This window comes from Triturus cristatus, chromosome 5_2 (assembly GCF_964204655.1).
Source record: "Triturus cristatus chromosome 5_2, aTriCri1.1, whole genome shotgun sequence".
Classification (NCBI taxonomy): domain Eukaryota; kingdom Metazoa; phylum Chordata; class Amphibia; order Caudata; family Salamandridae; genus Triturus; species Triturus cristatus.
In genome coordinates this window covers 1,081,712,074-1,081,733,728 of record NC_140588.1, presented here as the reverse complement: position 1 = coordinate 1,081,733,728, position 21,655 = coordinate 1,081,712,074, and the positions used below count along the sequence as shown (strand labels likewise).

The 21,655-nt window shown below is 50.5% G+C and overlaps 1 protein-coding gene across 3 annotated transcripts in view; it reads left to right on the top strand.

Moving 5' to 3' along the window:
• The window catches only part of LOC146829706 (neuroligin-3), a 1,048,059-nt gene that overhangs the window by 895,322 nt on the left and 131,082 nt on the right, over positions 1 to 21,655 (top strand). The window lies entirely within an intron of this gene.

The window sequence follows — 21,655 nt, the reverse complement described above, 5'->3', positions numbered from 1 at the left end:
TTTGAGAACCAGCGGGAACCACTGACGTCCGCTATGATCTCGTCCATGGTGTGGGTGATATGTGGCAGATCTACCCCGGTTGCTTGGATTTTTCTGCAATCACCATTGTCCTGCCCTCGTCGCCAGTGTGGTGTTGGGGGTGCGATGGCCTACCCCTACTCCCCTGTGTGCAGGTCCCGCTTCCGGGTCCCTCGATAGACCACTACTCACTCATAGTATCTGTGTCCTAGTGTTCATATCGGTCTACTCCCATTTATTTAGAGCCTCTTGCCCCTCCGGGCCAGAGGATGTGGTGTATGTACATCCGGGTCTGCGGATAGCAGCAGCGCTAACCTGCTACACCAGGGTCACCTGGGACCTGCAGGCGGTGGGTTGCGCCTGGAGTGAAACTCAGCAGCTTGTAATGAAGGTACGTGTAGTAGGCCGCACCGATGGGAGACACAGTGAGCACACAGCAGGCATGTCATATCTGTGCCGTGCAGCAGGCGCCGGGGGAGGTGTCGAGGCCTGCCTGTCGGATCATTAATGGACATATGTTAAACAGAGCGGGGCTCCTGCGGCCCTGCTTGCTGCTGTGTAAAGAGCGCCTGGCCGCTCGCGCTTCATCTTAAAATTCCGTACAAGGTTCTTGTGATTTCTCAAACATGCCTGGAGCTAGTGGAATGCAGGGCATGGATTAGGGGGGCTGCAAAGCCACCCCTACCGCCTAGAAGCCCTATTAGGCGCACCAGTGCTTCCTTCTGCAGACACAACGTAGCACGCATGTTCACCCGGGGTTGGGGAAGGGCGTCTCCTGGCGCCTCTGTTTGTAATAGTGCATTTTATAAACCACACCAGGGCTTTAAATGGGGCAGGTGCTGCCGGGTCTCAGACCAGGCGGAAACAACTATTTTTAAAATGGGGTCCCTATAATTTGAACTGACTCGCATCCAGGTGTCCGAGTGAGTTGAAGTTGGGGTGAGGTTAGTCAGGACGACTTTCACTTAGTGACTGTCAGTTGCTCATAAATATCTTTAGACTTGCTGCACATTTAATCCTTGGCCTCTTTGCTCCGAGGGATGGCCACACCCATGCCAATTGTAGTTGTGATTCTATGACAAGGTGTTTGAAGGGGAAGCCCACCTGTTGACAGAGCGAAGTGGAAAAAAAATCTAGTGCTTGGAGGCGAGTGGGTGGGTTGTTTGTGTGGAGGGTGAAGTGGAAGAGATGATAAGAAAGAGAAACAAAAGGAGAAATATCATGCTAAAAAGGAAACTGCTCACGTGACATATGCTGATGGGGAAATTCCCTTTTACAACCCTATTAAGGTTTAATTCAAGGTCCCATATTTTTACAACTGAAATACTTTTAATTTTAATTACACCCTAAAAAATCATCGTTGTTACTCATTTATTTGCTACTGCTAGCTAGCACAGGCAAAGCCAATAAGCCTGGGTTGTTTTAGCAGTCGACCCCTTGTTGTGTGACATTTCTCAAATCAATAATAAAACTCACAGGGGTACCCAAGGACTGGTCAGGTGGTACTCTGTGACATGCACAGAGTTTGGGTTTACATGTTTTAACCCATGTCCTTCATTACATGGATGATAAGGGCTGGTCAGGTGTCATGCTGTGCCATGCACAGAGCTTTGGTTTACATGTTTTAACCCATGTCCTTAATTACATAGGTGACAAGGACTGGTCAGGTGGCACGCTGTGCCATGCACAGAGCTTCGTTATACATGTTTTAACCCATGTCCTTTATTACATGGGTGACAAAGACTGGTCAGGTGCCACGCTGTGTCATGCACAGAGCTTCGGTTGACATGTTTTAACCTATGTCATTTATTACATTGATATGGGCTGATCAGGCAGCGCGCTGTGCCATGCACAGAGCTTTAGTTTATATGTTTTAACCTATGTCCTTTATTAAATGGATGATATGGACTGGTCAGGTGGCACGCTGTGCCATGCACAGAGCTTATGTTGACATGTTTTAACCCATGTTCTTTTATTGCATGGATAAGAACTGGTTAGGTGTCAGGCTGTGCCATACACAGAGCTTTAGTTTACATGTTTTAACCTATGTATTTTATTAGATGGATGATGAGGACTGGTCAGGTGGCATGCTGTGCCATGCACAAAGCTTGGGTTTACATCTTTTTACCTATGTCCTTAATTATATATATATGGACTGGTCGGGCAGCACGCTGTGCCACGCACAGAACTTTGGTTTACATGTTTTAACCCATGTCCTTCATTACATGGATGATAAGGACTGGTTAGGTGTCACGCTGTGCCATGCACAGAGCTTCGGTTTCCATGTTTTAACCTATGTCCTTTATTACATGGGTGATAAGGACTGGTCAGGCGGCATGCTGTGCTATGCACAGAACTTTTGTTTACATGTTTTAACCCATGTTCTTTATTGCATGGATGATAAGGACTGGTCAGGTGCCACGCTGTGCCATGCACAGAGCTTGGGTTTACATGTTTTAACACATGTCCTTTATTACATGGATGATAGGGAGTGGTCAGGTGGCACGCTGTGCCATGCACAGAGCTTTGGTTTACATGATTTCAACCTATGTCCTTAATTACATAGCTATGGGCTGGTCAGGCAGCGCGCTGTGCCATACACAGAGCTTGAGTTTAAATGTTTTAACCTATGTATTTTATTACATGGATGATAAGGACTGGTCAGGTGGCACGCTGTGCCATGCACAGAGCTTCGTTATACATGTTTTAACCCATGTCCTTTACTACATGGATGATATGGTCTGGTCAGGCAGCATGCTGTGCTATGCACAGAACTTTTGTTTACATGTTTTAACCCATGTTCTTTATTGCATGGATGATAAGGACTGGTCAGGTGGCACGCTGTGCCATGCACAGAGCTTGGGTTTACATGTTTTAACACATGTCCTTTATTACATGGATGATAGGGGGTGGTCAGGTGGCACGCTGTGCCATGCACAGAGCTTTGGTTTACATGATTTCAACCTATGTCCTTAATTACATAGATCACACCTGACTGAAGGACTCCTACTTATGCTACCGAGGCCACATCCCTATAGAGACAGGCGCCCCCCCCCCATGATATATTTTATCCCATTTAAAGCACTGAAGTGCGCTGTCGCTCGGGTTCTAATCTCCACTGGCAAGTTAATTTTCTCCTCATTGTTATTGACTTAAATAGCAAGTTTTTTTTCCAGTCTTCGGAACAATCTGGTTGAAGTGTGAATGAATTAGACTGCGTAATTTGGCTAATTATGACTTTAAGTACACTTTTGTTACATCAGGATTCTTGTCTCACTCTCATTAAAAAATAATTTCGACCTTCGTATTCGAGCAGTATTTTCCCTTTGTTTTCTTAAATTTGTGCGCTTAATATTTCTGTTGAATTGTAGTTTCTTTTAATTGCGAAACTGACATCTGCTTCTGAGATGGCCTGTCCAGGCCCCACATGGCAGTTTCGGTGCAGTGTTAAAGAGCCGGGGAAGTGGCGGCCAACTTGGATTGGGCTGTGTTGTGTGAGCTGTTCTTGTGATTGGGACCATCAGCGCAGACGGTTCTTGCAAAGATATGTAAGCAGGATTACGTGATCAGAGTGAAGATGTTATTTTGGTCCATTCCTACGGCCCTAGTGACGCCGTGGCAGAGCACAGAAGTTCACTATTGAAAGTGTTGGTTCCTTCTGTCTCTTGGGCCCCTGCTGCAGCAGTCGAGATGAGATTCAGGCTCAGCTCCATAATGTTTTATTTTCAAACGGAAACCAAATGCAGTACTAAACACATGCTACTTACTGTAATGAAGTAGTCTACTGCAGCCCCTCACAGAAAGAACCACGCGTACACGAGGTTGTGGTGTACTACGTTTATTCGCTTACACAGGAGCGCCGGAGCAGAGCTCTATCCTCGTTAAATTCGGCGCTCTTACTCGCCGGAAAATGGCCGCCGCCGGACGTCCTGTGACATCACGTGGCGAGCGTGATAATCGCTAGACCGCTACACCACATCTCCCCCTTTTATAACACAACCCAAACTTACAACCCCGTGAAACATATACAGTCTTACTTGTTGTCCATGCTGAATTCCCCGAAGCTTCGGGGCAGTATGATTCTTCTTCCTCGTCGTGTCCACTTACTGGTTTCGCCAGCTTTCGGAGTGGTTGTCACGCTCCTTTGGCCTGGTGCCCCTTCACTGCTTTCCACTCATCATTCTCAGTCCCCTCTTGGGCGTCCTCTTCCTGACCATTCTTCTCCTCGCCGGTTCCGTGGACTCCTTTCTACTCCTCCCTGGAGACTCTCCCGATCTGTCACCGGGCTCTTCCTTCTGCTGGGTGTCCCTGTAGGGGTCGACGCCCCCTGTGTCTTCTTCCCTTCCGTGGGCATGCATCTCGCCATGCGGTCCTGCGACCATACATTTCCGTCACTGAGAAGTGCTGACCTTGAGTACGGTTTCAGCACTTGGAAGGGGGGTGTGAACTTGCTGTCTCCTATCTTCTTCTGGATGGGTAGCTTGACTCTTACCCATTCCCCTTTCTCCAGTGCGACTTCTTTTGTGTTGTGCTTCCTGTCATAGTGTTCGGTGTACACTGTCTGTGCCTTCTCCAGGTTCTTGCGCACTACTGCGGGGGACCAATGGCTCTGAACAGTGAGGCGTTTCCAGGCTACGTTGTCCTTTGTGAACGGCTCTCGTCCCCTCAGTACTCGGAACGTACCCCGTTGAGGTGGGGGTTATCCGATAGGCCCACATTAATCGTTTCAACTCCTTTTCCCAGTTGTTTCCTTGACTGATCGCTGCTTGTACCGACCCCATGATTACTCTGTTGAACCTTTCCGCTGCGCCATTCCCGGCAGGGTGGTATATCGGGGTGTGTCGAACTGTGATGCCATTCCTATCCATGAAGGTTTCCCATTTGCTGGAGGTAAACTGTGGGCCGTTGTCGCTCAGGATCCCTTTGGGGATACCTTCCCTTATGAATACCTCTGTCAAGAAATCCAGGATTGTCTCTGTTTCCGCGTTGTCCGCTACATGGACTTCCGGCCACTTGGAATAGCGATCTACCACTACTGTGATATATTTCTGGATGTCGTTGGTATCCGTTATGGGTCCCAGGACATCAATGGAGATCTCTTCCCATGGATTCTCCGGGCATGTATATCTGCCCAGGGGTGGCCTCAAAATTTTTTGAGTCTTGTCCACGTTGCTGCACTGCTCACATCCTCTTACGTGGCGTTCTACTGCCATGTCCATCCCCGGCCACCAGTAGTCCTCCTTAGCTCTCCCCTTGATCTTCACTATACCCAGATGACCTTCATGGGTGATGGCCACTATGCGTTGCCTCAATGAGGACGGAGGAACCACCTTGTTGCCTCGCAACAGGAACCATGGCTTGTCTCCTACGGACAGTTCTTCCCTTACTTCCCAATACTGTTTGAGCTCTTCTCCTAGCAATCTCTTCTCCGGCCATCCGTTCGTTACGTACGCCTTTATGGCACTCAACTTCTCATCCTTTCCGCATTCCTCTTCCCATTCCTGGGCACTTATTGCTCTTTCATGGTCGCCTGTGGATGCTACCGCATAGTCCTCCCATCCACCTTCGTCTTGGACTTCCAAGGCCTCCTTGGACGCCGCTCTACTCAGGAAGTCCGCCACTTTGTTCCTGTGTCCTGGGAGATATTCTACATCATAGACGTAGTCTAGTAATCTGAGCGTCATCTTCGCGATTCGTGGCGTGGCATGCTCATGCCCGCATGACGTGAAGACCTTCACCAACGGTTTGTGGTCAGTGCGTAGCAGGAACGTTCCGCCCCATAGGAATTGCCGGAATCTCTCCATCGCCCACACAGCCGCCAACATTTCCTTTTCGATGACGCTGAATTTGCTCTCGTTCTGGGCTAGCGCTCGTGACGCAAAACTAATCGTGGTTATCGCCCCATCTGCAGTCCTTTGCGTCAGCACCGCCCCCAGCCTGCGGTCACTGGCATCCGTAGTCAACATGGTGGGAGCGTCGGGTCGTATCCATGAATGGGCACTGCCTCACTGATGTTCTTTTTCACTTCCTCGAATTCTCGTTGATGCTCTCCCGTCCATAGGTATGTGGACTTGTTTTTGAGGATAGACCTCAGATGATGGGTCCTGGAAGCGAAATGGGGAACAAATTTGCTGTAAAACTCCGCCATCCCCAGAAAGGTCCGTACATCTTCTTAGTTCGCCGGGGTGGGAGCTTCTTTGATTGCTGCAACGTTGGACGCTTTGGGTTCTATGCCATGCCGGCTTATCTCGTGCCCTAGGTACGTGACTGTGTTCAAGCCAAACCTGCATTTGTCTCTTTGGGCAGTGAGCCCGTTCTGCTTCAGTACCGTCAGGACTTCCGCTAACCTCTTGTTATGCTCTTCTCGGGAGGCTCCCATCACCAAGATGTCATCCTGAAAGTATTGGATGCCTGTCTTCTTGTGGAACAACTTGTGCATCAACTTTTGGAAGACTGCGGCTGCCGATGCGAGCCCGAACGGCATCCTTAGGAACTTGTAGCACCCGAACGGTGTGATGAACGAAGTCAGGTGGTTGCACGATCGGTGCAGAGCGATCTGGTGGTAGGCGGACGTCAAATCTACGGTGGAGAACCACTGCGCCCCTTGGGTTTTCGCCAGCATCTCGTTGATCCTGGGGAGCGGGAACTTGTCCACCACAATGTTCTTGTTCAGTTCCCTTAGGTCGACACACAGCCTCACTTTCCCGTTGGGTTTCTGTGCCACTACTAAGGGGGCCAACCATTCCGCGTTGTCGATCGCCTCTATCACGCCGTTGTCCTCCAACCTTTGTAGCTCTTCTTGCACTGCCACCCTTGTATGGAATGGGATATTGCGCACCTTGTGGGACACCGGCTGGGCTCCCGCTCTGAGTTGAATCTTGTGTGTAAACTTCGCCATGCGGCCAATGGAGTCTTTAAACACTTCCGGGAATTCTTCTTTCCATCGCTTGGCTTCCGGGTCTTGCCAGTCGTCGGTCATGAGGACTTGCATGTGCCCCCCTGGGTTCAGCTTTATGCCCAAGGCTCCTTGGTCTCTCCAGCCCAACACCGACGGTCCCTTCTCCTCCACGTACAGCTTCCCCTCACAAGTACGGCCTCGGAATTCGAAGGTTAGCGGGCAATACCCCACCATGGGTATCGGTTTCCCCGTGAACTTTACCGGATGAATGTCAGTAGGCCTCAAGTAGTACGCTGTGCTTGGTGCGACGTCTTCCTCCCATATCCTCCTTTGTACGATTGTGTATGGCGACCCTGAGTCCGCTACCATGGTAACTCTTATGCCTCCTATCGTCATTTCACACTTGGGCTTCTTGTCCGCTGTGCTCTCTATACCCAACACTTGTTCCTCTACTATCAGGATTTCATCGTCCTCTTCTCTATCTACTTCTTCTTCTTCGCGCACCCCTTGGGCTACGTACTTCACCTCTTGCCTCTGAGACTTCCTTCGGCACACTTTTTCGTAGTGGCCTATGAGTCCGCAATAAGAGCATTTGGCGCCAAATGCCGGGCAACCCTTGTTGCTGGCTGCATGGGTGCCGCTGCCACACCTGTAACAGGCCGTCTTGTTCCATTGTCTTTGCCCTTGTGTTCTCATCGTCCTGGCATTGAATCTTCTGTGGGTCCGTGTGCCTTGTTGCCACACCGGTTGTCTGCTGTCTGGTGGTTTCCGGTCTTCCACCTTGCATACCGCCTGCTCCGGGTGGTGTTCGCGCTTGGCTGCTTCTGCGCACCTCCTGGTTAGTTCTGCTTTCTTCACTAGGGCTACAACGGTTTTCAGTGGTGCGTCTCCATTCGTCTACAGTTTTTCTTGGATGGCAGTGTTTACTGTGTGCATGATGATTTGGTCCCTTATTAGGTCTTCCTGCAGGGTACCGAACTTGCACATTAGAGCCAGTTTCTGTAGGGCCGCCACGTATTCATCGACGGATTCTCCTTTGTTCTGTTTCCGATGGTAGAAGTTATACCTATCTATTGCCGTGCACACCACCGGGCGGTAGTGGGCGTCCAGGTCATCGATCGCATGTTGAAACACGTCGTCGCCTGCTGCCGTCCTATCTTCCTTCACCAGGTCTTGGTACACTCGTTGCCCTGCTGGGCCTAAATGATGGAGGAGGATCTTCTTCCGCCGCGAGCTCGTGTACGGAGTGTCACCCTCCTCTTCCAGGGCTGCGAGGTAGTTTAGGAACTACCTTTTCCAGTCCTCCCACGGCATCTCGGGCTCCCCTGGTTTAGCCAAGAAAGGCACCGGGTTCATTAAGGAGCACGTCTGCGAGGTCATCCTCTTCCCACTGCCGGCGCGTCTTCCTCTCGGTGTGGGCGTGCTCAACGTCTCTTCCTCTCCAACGTCGCTGCCCCTCTCTTCTTCCTCCTGACCGGACTCTCCCCTCGCCGCGGGACTGCCGCTGGCTTCCTCCAGGGTGCTGGCCAATGCCCGCCTGGCAGTATCCTGTACCTCCTTACCCCTGAACTGGGTTGCTCCGATGACTCTGCGGGCCCTTCTTGCCTGTTCTAGAAGCTTGGTGCGCTTAGCACGCTTCCTCGACGCCCTGGACGGTTGGCGCGTCCTCCGCTTCTCTGCCGCGCTCCTGCGTAGTGCTCGTGGTGGCCTCTGCCTGGTTCCCTCGTTTTCAATGGGGCTCGGGTCCAGGGTGCGTGGGCGTCACCCTTCACCACCTCGTCGCCATTGTAATGAAGTAGTCTACTGCAGCCCCTCACAGAAAGAACCACGCGTACACGAGGTTGTGGTGTACTACGTTTATTCGCTTACACAGGAGCGCCGGAGCGGAGCTCTATCCTCATTGAATTCGGCGCTCTTACTCGCCGGAAAATGGCCGCCACCGGACGTCCTGGGACGGCACGCGGCGAGCGTGATAACCGCTAGACCGCTACACCACACTTACTGCAAGGAAATCAGCCCCTACACCTCTCCCTCCGACAGCCTGCTTGTCTGTGATGATCAACAAATTGTTGCCACCCACTACCTCCTTGTCCCCATCGGCCTGTCCCCTCATCCACTGAAGTGCAGGGAGTTTTGTAGCTCCTCACAGAGCCACTGTTCATGCGCCCATAAAGCAACCAGATCAATGGCTTTCTAACCCAGCACTCGCTCTCATGTGATGGCATTGAAAACCTTGCCTGGCTGGTGCTTGCGCAGTAGGACGTCTGCAAAGTTCATTACAATTCACCCAAGAGAATCGGAGCAATCATTTCTTAGTGCCAATATCGGCCACACTCACCAGCCCTCCCGCAGCAACATACAGGTAGCATCAATAAGCAGACAAGACAACTTTTTGGTGGAGAAAATTGCTGCAGGTTTATTAGCATACCAAATATGCCAACATGGTGGGTTATCTTACAGACGATCCAAAGGCAAGTCGCCCCTCGCGGCCTACCACCTCTGGGACAACTTGCATCGTGGTCTTAGCCAATCGGTGCTTAGCGGTTGTGGTGAGGGTATAGCCCCTCCCACTTCCGGTGAAACATTGGTCCACCATATAACTCACGCCTCCCCCTACGAGGCGCGGAGCGTTCAAGCGACCCCCGGTTGTACAGGTTTCCAACTGCCTCTGGATCGCCATGTAACTCCGCCACAGCCCTGGGTGTGGCGACCATCGCAGCCAGGGCCCCCACCAAGGCCGGCGCTCCGACTTACATCCCGCTATTTCCAGGGCCTCCCCTAGGTCCAGGAGGAACAAGTCCATGCCTATTCGAGAGAGAAGTACCCCATCGTCCACGAAACACCCAGTGGATTTAGCATGAAGCAAACCATGTCTTATGATTCCAAACCCCATTTGTTCGGTAAATTTACGCATCGCGCATCTGACTCTCCTGCGCGCAGCCTCCATTGCCTCCCCAGATCGGGCTCCCTGTCAGAGGAGCCTGGGAGTGATCTCTGACCACCACAGTTCACATGTCCCTAACTGGTTGCTTAAATTGCAAACTGTGGCCTTAATGTTTTGAAGCAGTGTCCTTTTGCCCAATGTAGCGGCCTTATCTTTAACTATTTATGGTGCCTCTCCCCCTATCCAGCAAGGATAGGTCCATGCTTAACTGGACAGATGTTCCCCATTGTCCTCAAAGCACCCTATGAATTTGGCGTGTAGCAACCCATGTCTACGGAAGCCAAATCCCCTCTGCTCAGTGAATAAACGCATAGTGCAGATGACCCTTCTGCGCGCAGGCTCCATCGCCTCCCCCAACCGAGCTCCCTGCCACGGGAGCTGGGGGTGATTCCAGACCACAAAAGTTCACCTGTCCCCAACTGGTTGCCAATTTGCACATTGTGGTCTTCGTGGTCTCCTTCTAGGGTGCATTACTTCGCCCCACTGACCCGACAATTTTACAGTTCTTTTGGATGGCTCCCTGGTGAACATAGTAATGGTGTCAAAACAAGTTTGAGGGAATATGTGAATGGTACCCGTTATTAGACACTGCACCCTTTTGTGGACTGACAACTTACTCAGCCAACCCTGCTTGCTGAACCTTCAACCGGTCACAGATGCCCAGTCCCTGCTATCCACCTGTGACCCTTCATACTTACACCAGAAATGGTGTCAGACTACCAGGTTCTGTGTCACGTGCTTCGCTGCAGTCCCTTTGGTGGATCCACTGGGACCCTTCTGCATCCATGCAACTGCCTAGTCACGAACTAATGCCCTTTAATGCCCTTGCCCATCCCTCAAAGACACCTGACAGCATGATGCCCCTCGCAACTTTGGTGAGGGGTTATGGGCCCAGCGCACCCCAGTCTGTGTTTCAAACATATCTCCTCCCTAGATGCTCCAGATAGTGAGTGGTATCCCTGTCCTGGCAGGGCATGCCAATGGCCTGTCCACCCCTTGGTTACTATCCTGCCATGGGATAGGCGACATTAAGCACTGGTGTCCTCGTGTACCTGACGTATAGGAGGGGGCAACAACATGTACGAATACCTGCCCTTTCCCGAGCAGTGGGAATGCCAAAACAATCATTCCTCAATCATTGTAGCCAAATTATGCTATGACCCCATGTTCCCCCCAGCTTTGTGCACCGCAACCCACTAGTTAAATGGCAACTTCTGCAAATGCCTGGCTCCCCGGCTATAGGGCGGGTGTTCTGTCTCCCCTGAGCAGCTGGTAGCATGCCCTTGTATACAGAGTGCACCTACTCTGCTGCATCGACCAGACATTTGCGCAGGCAATTCTGTTGTTGAAATGTGTCGAACAACTGAATGGTGTCCCTCTGGTTTGTGTGACTGTATGTCTATTGTGCATCCCCCCATGTGTGCCCTGCCATGATTTGTGTGTCGAGCCACAAACGCTGTCCGACTACTCTCCTCCCTATCCGTGCTACTTTATCAGATCAAGAAGTGTCATGAAATTAAATATGTGCCTTCGATGGATGAGGGCTTCAAATAATGCCTGCTCTCTTGAGGGAGAATGATGCACAGATGAGCTGGTGGCCATTGTCCAGATGTATCCACCAAATACATCAACCTGTAAGCTAGTACTACTGGCTTCGGTGCCTCTGGTTACTTGCCTAAAACCACGAAGGCCCCCATATGGCATTATTGCCTGGCATCTGGGGTGAACTTTGCCCAGAGCTGAATGGTCTTAGTGGGGTTAGACTGGAGGAGGTATGTGTGGCTAATGCAGGCCCAAAATCTGTGCAAATTGATGATGCATCACCATAGTACCAACTGGCCTGAGTATAGAGACTGGCGATGCTGTGATACAACTTATGTAAATGTCTCAGCGTGGGCCAGAATGTAGGAGCTTTATGTGTGGCTCGTGCAGGCCCAACTAATCTGCAGGGCTACTCAGCTCGCTCAGGGAATGTGATGCCTATTGCCTGGTATAGCCGCTAGGTCATTGCCTCCCATATTACTACCAAAGGACCACTACCCTACAACAAGCCCATCTGTTGGCTTTGACAATGCTTCTTGGTTGCATAAGATAGATAAGCCACAATTATAGCTTTCTTGCATAGCCAACCAAGAGCTAGCCGCCCCCATCCACGGCTGCCAAGGTTTCAACTGCTATATGTGATATTGCCATCATTCCAGTGCACTATGAGTGATATATAAAAGACTATGAATGACACTTTCTTGCTAGCAATCAAACCCTGAGGATGAGGGAGACATACCGATATCAGTAATTACGCCTATTTGACCAACAAGAAACTCTAAGACGACCAAGGTTTAAGGCTGCTATTGAGAGATATTCCAGAGCTTGGAAGGTGCATGTGTGAGACGGTAACATATACGATACTTTGGGAGTCAAAGTGCCTGGAATGGTATGAGACTGAAGTAGCTCAGATTGAGCAGAATATCCTACATGTACACAGTCAGTCTGATAGCCTGGCACCGTAAGTACTGGAGATGGGCGCCTGCAAACTACAAGGCTTGCGTGATGTACACACCTTGCGCTGAAGGGGGAACCGGCTTGTGCCGGTTTCGCCTCATACTGAGCACGCCACTCGCTGACCCATGGTGCCATCATCAAGATGCACCCCAAATGCCCCCCAAATAGCAGCTGCACCTAGAGAGACCACTGCCCTACCCTACCCGGGGACGGGAGGCCCGAATCTGTCCTTCTCTAGCACAGGACACCAACCAGGCGAACAGCCCTAATATGGCTTTGGTGTAGTAGTATACTGAAAATGCATCAATTCTGGACAGGTGGCACATGTGCTTGCGGAGATCACAGTCCCTTATCAAATTGGCACCAACCAAGTACAAGTCTCTTATTATTATTCTCAACTTGTGAGAGCAAAACTAACACCAATGGTCGCACTTCCGACCCCATCATTCAGATTCCCGAGCCCAGTATGCCCCCCTGCAAAGCTTCACCATGCGCCGCTTGGGCCATGTGTTCCACCCTTACGACATCACTAAAAGGTTTCTTTTAGTTGGCAGACTCACCTATTATTTTCATTACTATTAGTGAGCTGCTGCTGTGTTACCCTATTGCACACGTCACCATCCCCGAATATTGTATAGAAACACATTTAGAAATTGGAAGAGTTTGCCCGTGCACTGTAGTACTTTTCCCAAAGTGGGCAAGGAAGAGCTGGACTGTCTCAAATTCAGAGCTGATCCAAACAGGACCCCCAAATGGGTTTCTACCAAGCGCAACTGATAATATTGCCGCATGTGCTGTTGTGCACGAGTGTGCACTCCTGACCTGGTTTGGAAATTATATGATTTGTGCCCACTGTGGCACCACCGCACCCTTTCGCTGAGTGACAACCTACGCAGTTCACTCTGCAACTGACCCTGTTGCTTAATACCGCCCCTTGATGCCCTTGCCTGCCAGTCACAGCCCTGCCAACATAATGCCCCCGCAGCATGTTGGAGAGGAGTCCCACGTACCAGTTTGTGATTCCATCGTACCTTTACTGAGGCTCCAGTTCGTGTAAAGTGTGTGTCACTGTCCTGGCAAGGCATACCCAGTAACCCGTCCCAATCTGTAAATGTGGTAACTATGGGCATTAGCATCATCCGCTGTATTTCATTTCTGTGGTGTTGTGGACCTCAGTATTAGTGAACATCCTACCAGTAAACTGAGAACTAATTGCATCTGTATCCTACATGAGGTCTAGAGCGACATTGCAGTCTGCTAAATCGACTCGCATGAGAGCACTCCCACGTGTGAAGATCACAAGGAAGCGAGTTGAAATGCAAAAGTGCCTGTGATCACCCAGTTGGGTCAAGTGGGAAGCCTGGACTGACCTCCAGTTTTAAGTCTGTGCAGGCACCGCCCCAGACGGCCAAACCCCATCACGTCCTCCAAGGGACCAGCGTGCTCACCCACCGATACCATGCCCACAGGGCACCTTGTGTGTCCCCTTGTAGTTTAGCCGATATACTTCTCACAGTACAATACACAGATTGCACAATGCACCCTGCCCCCTACTGAAAATAATTGGAAATAAATGAGACATGTGACCGCTGCCCAAGATGGTGCTGATTGTATAATGAGGGGGGGTGGGCTCAAAAAACGGAGTCATCGCACTTACCCACGGGTACTGTCAATGGCACTTGACGAGAGCCCTGGCACTTCTGTTAAATAAAATGAATGCCTTGCATTACTGGATTATTTATTATTTATTTATTTATTTAACTTAAGATGCCCCAGTCCTGCTGGTCCTATTACCAGGAGACTTGCCTTGCTTTGCAGGCCGAGACACCTCGTGTGTGCTTGCACACCGTGACCACACACGAGTGATGCACCCGGTGTCCCCTCTTGTGTAGTTGCAACCATAAAACCTGGTATAAACCTGCCCCTGGTGACACCCCCTGAGTACCTGCACCCGGGTCCCCCTGTGCTTGAGGGAGCTATTCTGTGCCTAGGTGATGTGTCTCCAGACTGGTATTTTGCTGTTTCTGTCATTGCATGCAGATATATGATCCAGCAAGAACATCATACCCGACACGTCAGGGTTGTTGGCTTTGTCAATGGTTGGTAGTTGCATAAGATAAATAAGCAGCAACTGAGCTTGTTAATAATATTGCAAACTTTCACTTGAGCGCGCTGACAGACAATATTGCTTATGATGCAGCAAGTACATCATACCTGCCATGAACCTTGTGTTTACCCGTTACATTGTAAGCTGCAATGCTGCGTTTGCCTTTGGCTACTGGGGGGAAGCACCGACTTCCCGATTAAAATTGTTGGCTGCTATTGCTGCTGAACATTCGTATGATCACTTCTTACTGCTCGCGTAATTTGGAACTGCTGTTAACTGTGTTAGTCATTCAACTGTGGATGGCAGGCAAAGGGGTCAAACATTGAAGATAGCTGCCGAAGTAAAGGATTGCAAAAAGTGACATTTCCATAATTTCTATGAAACAAGTGTTAATACACCGATTTGAGAGACACTTTTTCGTGCGCATAATGAAGTAAAGGAGATGAAAGCATGTAGCGATCAGACGATGATGAGAACCGGTGCATGAAAGGACAGTCCTTTAACTTGCACATTATACTCCAACTTTCGAAACTGCAACTGACTGGAAATGAAGGTTTTCACAACCGACACTAAAGCTAATGTAGCTGCTCCCTAAATTGAGCCAGATTGAAGCAACACCATCAACTCGGGCAAGCACTCCTTACTCCTTGCTTGTCTCTTTTGCAATTGAAAGCCCAAATTGTGATGTCAGCCGATCTGTCTCTACGCAAATATTGGCAATCTCATACAGTTTAAAACACCGGGAGATTGTTTGATTTGCCCCGCATCGCAGGCTGCAATCTAAGGCCCAGACTCGAACTTAGCTCCCCGGTTACAAGGCCTCCCGCGGCCTCCCCGAGGGACAAGAACACCCAAAACAATCCCGAACGGGGCTTAGTGCACCCACACCCTGTTGTCCTACGCTTACCTCGCTAATCTGCCATTTACACCCATACTGCAGGTCACGTGGGGTATGCTGGCGTTCAGCAAGCACCAATCCCATGGCATAGAGAGGGGGAAAGGCTGAAAATCCAAATTGTGTCGCGGGAACGCTCGTGGGCGGAGCCGTTACCCAGAGTGGGCTGAAAACTCTTCTCCATAGTACCGGGAGGGCTCGCGCTCGCCCCGGTGTGCACATTGCCTGCCTTGCATCGGCAAGCCGTCTACGGCACCACCGCCCTCCGCATGCGATCCCCCAGCTGCCCCATATACACGCCGGCATCTTAGGGTGGGGTGGCAGTGTGCGCACGGAGCCCCCCCCTCCCCCTTAACGTCCAGGACAACTCCGCCAGGTCCCAGCAGGCGGGCGGGGGGCGAACTCTCAGCGCGACTCGACTCGAGGGTATAGAAGCGCTTACATAGCACTGTATTTACATTATACATTCAGGCACGGGGGGGATTAAGATATTTGCCCAGAATCACAGGATGAGGACGCGACCTCGAGGCTCGAACCCTGGTATCCAGTACCAAAGTCGGCAGACTATCCGTTGGGCTGCCGAGGCTCATACACCGGCCAAACAATGCTCGACTACTGCCCCTTCGGTACCAGGAAGCCTCCAGTTAGGCTCATGTTTAGGAAGGCGGTGTAATGGAGATCAGAGATGAGCTCCGTGTGTTTAATTTAATATTAAACTCCTCTTAGACAAACCTATTAAAACTCAATGCCCCACCCCTTACAACGTGCTACAGGGAGCAGAAGATAATAGAGAGAACAAATCAGTACCTCCATGTACCTCAATAAAACTCCAGTAACTTCCAGGAGTGGGCCCGGTCAGAGCCGCAGGGCGTGTACTCGGAGCACACTGAAGCTTCCGATGACACTGCACGCAGAGGGGGTGGCAGGCAAGGACACTTCTGGCCTCCTCTTGGGATACTGGGGCAGTCAAAGGCTTCTAGACACTAACCTATGTGTAATTGAATATTTTATTTATATAGTGCCTACTACCCCTGACAAGACGTTGAAGCGCATAGCGGCGAGCAGGACACCAACTACCCCTTCGGCCGCCGAAGCTCCCGCCCACTGAGATCACTCGCACTTCACACCATGCGGCGATCAACACTGCCTTGGCCCCCACCGCTAATAAAACCACGAGCCCCATGGGGCCTATCCGGCACGGGGGGGAGGGCTGCGCGGCCCTCGGGGTGACAGACCCAGACTAGCCATGGGCAGAGGCCTCGGCAACGCTGCTGGCTAGGGGCCCTGCCTCGCCTCCTTGCCACACCGGAGGGGGCGAGCCTCACTCCACCACCCGTGACGCCGAGAGCTGCCCCGACCCCACCTCCCGCGGGCCGCCGCCGGGCCGTGCACCCCAAGGTGCTACACGGGACTTGGGAGACTGGGCGGGGGGTAGTGGGGGGTGATTTGCACTCACCGCGCTGGCAATGCAGCAGCTCAGGGGACACGACCGAGTCGGCGTCAGGGAGAGGGGACAAAGAGGCCACCAGGGGGGCGGGGGAGGACTATATACCTCTCCCTGAACCCCCCGACGGCCGGAAGTGACGCGCGGGACCCCAGCAGGGAACTCTGGCCAAAAGACTAGGCTGCCCAGTGTGCCATCTTGTGGCACTAAAGGGGCCGCCCTCTTATGAGGGTCCCCTGCGGGGACTGTGTCGGTCAGCCCGCATTTCAGCTGTCTATTTTTGTTAACCTTTTCTTGCCTCTCTCACAAGGGTGGCAGGGCAACGCCCCTTGCACCCATTAACACCAGTCTCCCCTGTGCATCGCATTTAACTACCCCACTTGTATGTCTCGTGCTGACAATGGCGTTGATTAATTTAATAGGAAACTTGGAACACACTGTGGGGCACATGCATCAAACCATTGTGCGTAAATAGTGCGAATCGCAAAATACGCCCGTGTGCGATCGCAGAATGCCCTTTTGAGATGTATGTATTTTTTTTGCAATTCGCAATTGAGTAAATCGCTATTTTTTGCAATCCCCGTAATTGCGAATGCAGTTAGGGAGTCGCAAAATGCGAACCCCTAAATGTGATGCATTATGCGATTGCAAATTGCATTTTAGCAATTTAGAATTGCAAATTACCATCAACTTCAAGTTGATGGTAATTTGCAATTCCTTTGAAAAATGCAAATAAATTCATTTTTCAAAGTGCATTGTGATGCACCACAGGTGCATACCTACCTTTTTTGGGGGGTGCATCAGGGTGGCCTTTTGGCACCCTTCAAATTGCATGCGCAATTTGTGAGTGCCTATTTGGTACTCGCAAATTGCACATGCAATATCATTCATTCCTATGGGCCTCTGGGCCCATAGGAATGAATGAGAAGCTATTCCTTAAATGCGAATCGCAATTTGCGAGTCGCATTTAAGAAATGTGTAGGAATCGCAATTTTTTGGGCTAGTCCTACATGCATATGGAATTGCGATTCCTTACTTTGATGCTTGTGGCCCTGTATCTTTTAGCAAGAAAAGAGGTGGTGCAATTGAATACTCATTCCACGGCCTTAAACACATGCTTCTGGGACCTTTGTTGCCTGCTGCATTGTACTTTCATCAAGATGCTCTTTTTTTTGTCCCATGTATCGTCCCTTCCCCTGCATATTCATGCTACCGCCCCCCTCGCACAGATGCCAAGTTTCCTAGGTCCATGTGTGATGAGCTGCTCCTGCCAGTCCAGGTGGTGATTTGTAGCAATGCATTCTGATTGGAGGTCACAGTGTTATGGGGGGTTTCTGATTTCCTGTCTCTGTTGATCTCAAGTTTCCTAAACATGCGGGACCAGTCAGTGATGTGTTGGGGTACAGTCGGAATGGGGTCTCACAGCGGGTTTCTGATTCCCTGCCTCTGTTGGTTGAAGGGTTCCTCAACTCATTGGACCAGTCTGTGATGTGTTGGGGTACAGTAGGAATGGGGTGTTATAGGGGGGTTCTGATTTCCTGTTTGTGTTTGTTAAATAGTTCCTGAACATGTGGGACAAGTCTGTGATGTGTTGGGGTACAGTCGGAGTGGGGTGTCACAGGGGATTTCTGAATTCCTGTCTCTGTTGGTTGAAGGGTTCCTGAACATGTGGGACCGGTCTGTGACGTGTTGGGGTACAGTCGGAATGGAATGTCACAGTGGGGGTTCTGATTTCCTGTCTCTGTTGGTCAAAGAGTTCCTAAATACGTGGGACCAGTCTGTGACGTGTTGGGGTATACTCATAATGAGGTGTTCCATTTTTTGTTTTATTTCCTGTCTCTGTTGGTCGAAGGGTTCCTGAACACTTGGGACAAGTCTGTGATGTGTTGGAGTACAGTCGGAATGGGGTGTCACAGGGTGTCTGATTTCCTATCTCTGTTGTTTGAAGGGTTCCTAAACACGGTGGACCAGTCTGCGATATGTTGGGGTACAGTCGGAATAGGGCGTCACAGGGGTTTTTTGTGATGTGTTGGAGTACAGTCGGAATGGGGTGTCACAGGGGGTTCTGGTTTCCTGTCTCTGTTGGTTGCAGGGTTCCTGAACATGTGGGACCTGTTTGCGACGTGTTGGGGTACAGTCGGAATGAGGTGTCACAGGGGTTTCTGTGATGTGTTGGGGTACAGTTGGAATTGGGTGTGATAGGGGGTTTCTGATTTCCTGTCTCTGTGTTGGGGTACAGTCAGAATGGGATGTCACAGGGGGTTTCTGATTTCTTGTCTCTGTTTTGGGGTACAGTTGGAATGGGGTGCCACAGGGTATTTCAGATTTACTGTCTCTGTTGGTTGCAGGGTTCCTGAACATTTTGGACAAGTCTGCGATGTGTTAGAGTACAATTGGAATGGGGCGTTACAGGGGGTTTCTGATTTCCTGTTTCTGTTCAATATGTGATGTGTTGGGGTACAGTCAGAATGGGTTGTCACAGGGGGTTTCGGATTTCCTATCTCTGTTTGTTGAAGGGTTTCTGAACACTTGTGACTAGTCTGCGATGTGTTGGGGTACAGTCGGAATGGGGTGTCACAGGGGATTTCTGTGATGTGTTGGGGTACAGTCGGAATGGGGGTCACAGGGATTTCTGTGACGTGTTGGGGTACAGTTGGAATAAGGTGTCACAGGGGTTTCTGAAATCCTATTTCTGTTGGTCGGAGGGTTCCTGAACACTTGGGACAAGTCTGTGATGTGTTGGACTACTGTCGGAATGGGGTGTCACAGGGGGTTTCTGATTTCCTATCTCTGTTGTTTTAAGGGTTCCTAAACACGGTGGACCAGTCTGCGATATGTTGGGGTACAGTCGGAATAGGGCGTCACAGGGGTTTTTTGTGATGTGTTGGAGTACAGTCGGAATGGGGTGTCACAGGGGGTTCTGGTTTCCTGTCTCTGTTGGTTGCAGGGTTCCTGAACATGTGGGACCTGTTTGCGACGTGTTGGGGTACAGTCGGAATGAGGTGTCACAGGGGTTTCTGTGATGTGTTGGGGTACAGTTGGAATTGGGTGTGATAGGGGGTTTCTGATTTCCTGTCTCTGTGTTGGGGTACAGTCAGAAGGGGATGTCACAGGGGGTTTCTGATTTCTTGTCTCTGTTTTGGGGTACAGTTGGAATGGGGTGCCACAGGGTATTTCAGATTTACTGTCTCTGTTGGTTGCAGGGTTCCTGAACATTTTGGACAAGTCTGCGATGTGTTAGAGTACAATTGGAATGGGGCATTACAGGGAGTTTCTGATTTCCTGTTTCTGTTCAATATGTGATGTGTTGGGGTACAGTCAGAATGGGTTGTCACAGGGGGTTTCGGATTTCCTATCTCTGTTGGTTGAAGGGTTTCTGAACACTTGTGACTAGTCTGCGATGTGTTGGGGTACAGTCGGAATGGGGTGTCACAGGGGATTTCTGTGATGTGTTGGGGTACAGTCGGAATGGGGGTCACAGGGATTTCTGTGACGTGTTGGGGTACAGTTGGAATAAGGTGTCACAGGGGTTTCTGAAATCCTATTTCTGTTGGTCGGAGGGTTCCTGAACAAGTGGGACCAGTTGGGACCAGTCGGAATGGGATGTCCAGGGAGTTTTTGGTTTCCTGTTTCTGTTGGTGGAAGGGTTCCTGAACACGTGGGACCAGTTTGTGACATGTTGGGGTACAGTTGGAATGGTGTGTCAAATGGGGGTTTTGATTTGCTGTCTCTGTTGGTTGCAGGTTTCCTAAAACATGTTGGACCAGTCTGTGACATGTTGGATATGAAATCAGAAAACCCCTATGACACCCCAGTGACATAGGGGTTTTCTGATTTCATATCTCTGATGGTTGATAGGTTTCTAAACATGGTGGACCAGTCTGCGATGTGTTGGGGTACAATTGGAATGGGGTGTGACAGGGGGTTTCTGTGATGTGTTGGGGTACATTCGGAATGGGGTGTCACAGGGTTTTTTAATGATATGTTGGGGTACAGTCGGAATGGGGTGTCCTATGGGGTTTCTCATTTCCTGTCCTTGTTGGTTGCAGGTTTCCTGGGCACTGGAGACCAGGCTGTGATGTGTTGGGGTACAGTCTGAGTGGTGTCTCAGGGGGTTCTGATGTCCTGTCTCTGTTGATTGCAGGGTTCCTGAACATGTTGGACCTGTCTGTGACGTGTTGGGGTAACGTCGGAATGGGGTGTCACAGGTGTTTCTGTGATGTGTTGGGGTACAGTTGGAATGGGTTGTGACAGAGGGCTTCTGATTTCCTGTCTGTGGTGGGGTATAGTCGGAACGGGATGAACCAGGGGATTTCCGATTTCCTATTTCTGTGTTGGGGTACAGTCAGAATGGGGTGTCACAGGGGGTTTCTGATTTCCTGTCTCTGTGTTGGGATATAGTGAAATGGGGCATCACAGGGTGTTTCAGATTTCCTGTGTCTGTTGGTATCAGGGTTCCTGAAAATGTGGGACAAGTGTGTGATGTGTTGGGGTACAGTTGGAATAGGGCGTCACAGGGGGTTTCTGATTTCCTGTTTCTGCTCAGTCTGTGATGTTTTGGGGTACAGTCAGAATGGGGTGTCACAGGGGGTTTCAGATTTCTTGTCTCTGTTGGTTGAAGGGTTCCTGAACACTTGTGACTAGTCTGCGATGTGTTGGATTACAGTCAGAATGGAGTGTCTGTGATGTTTTGGGGTACAGTCAGAATTGGGTGTCACAGGGGTTTCTTTGACATGTTGGGGTACAGTCAGAATGGGGTGTCACATGGGGTTTCTGATTTCCTGCCTCTGTGTTGGGGTAGAGTCGAAATGGGGTGTCACAGTGTGTTTCTGATTTTCTGTCTGTGTTGG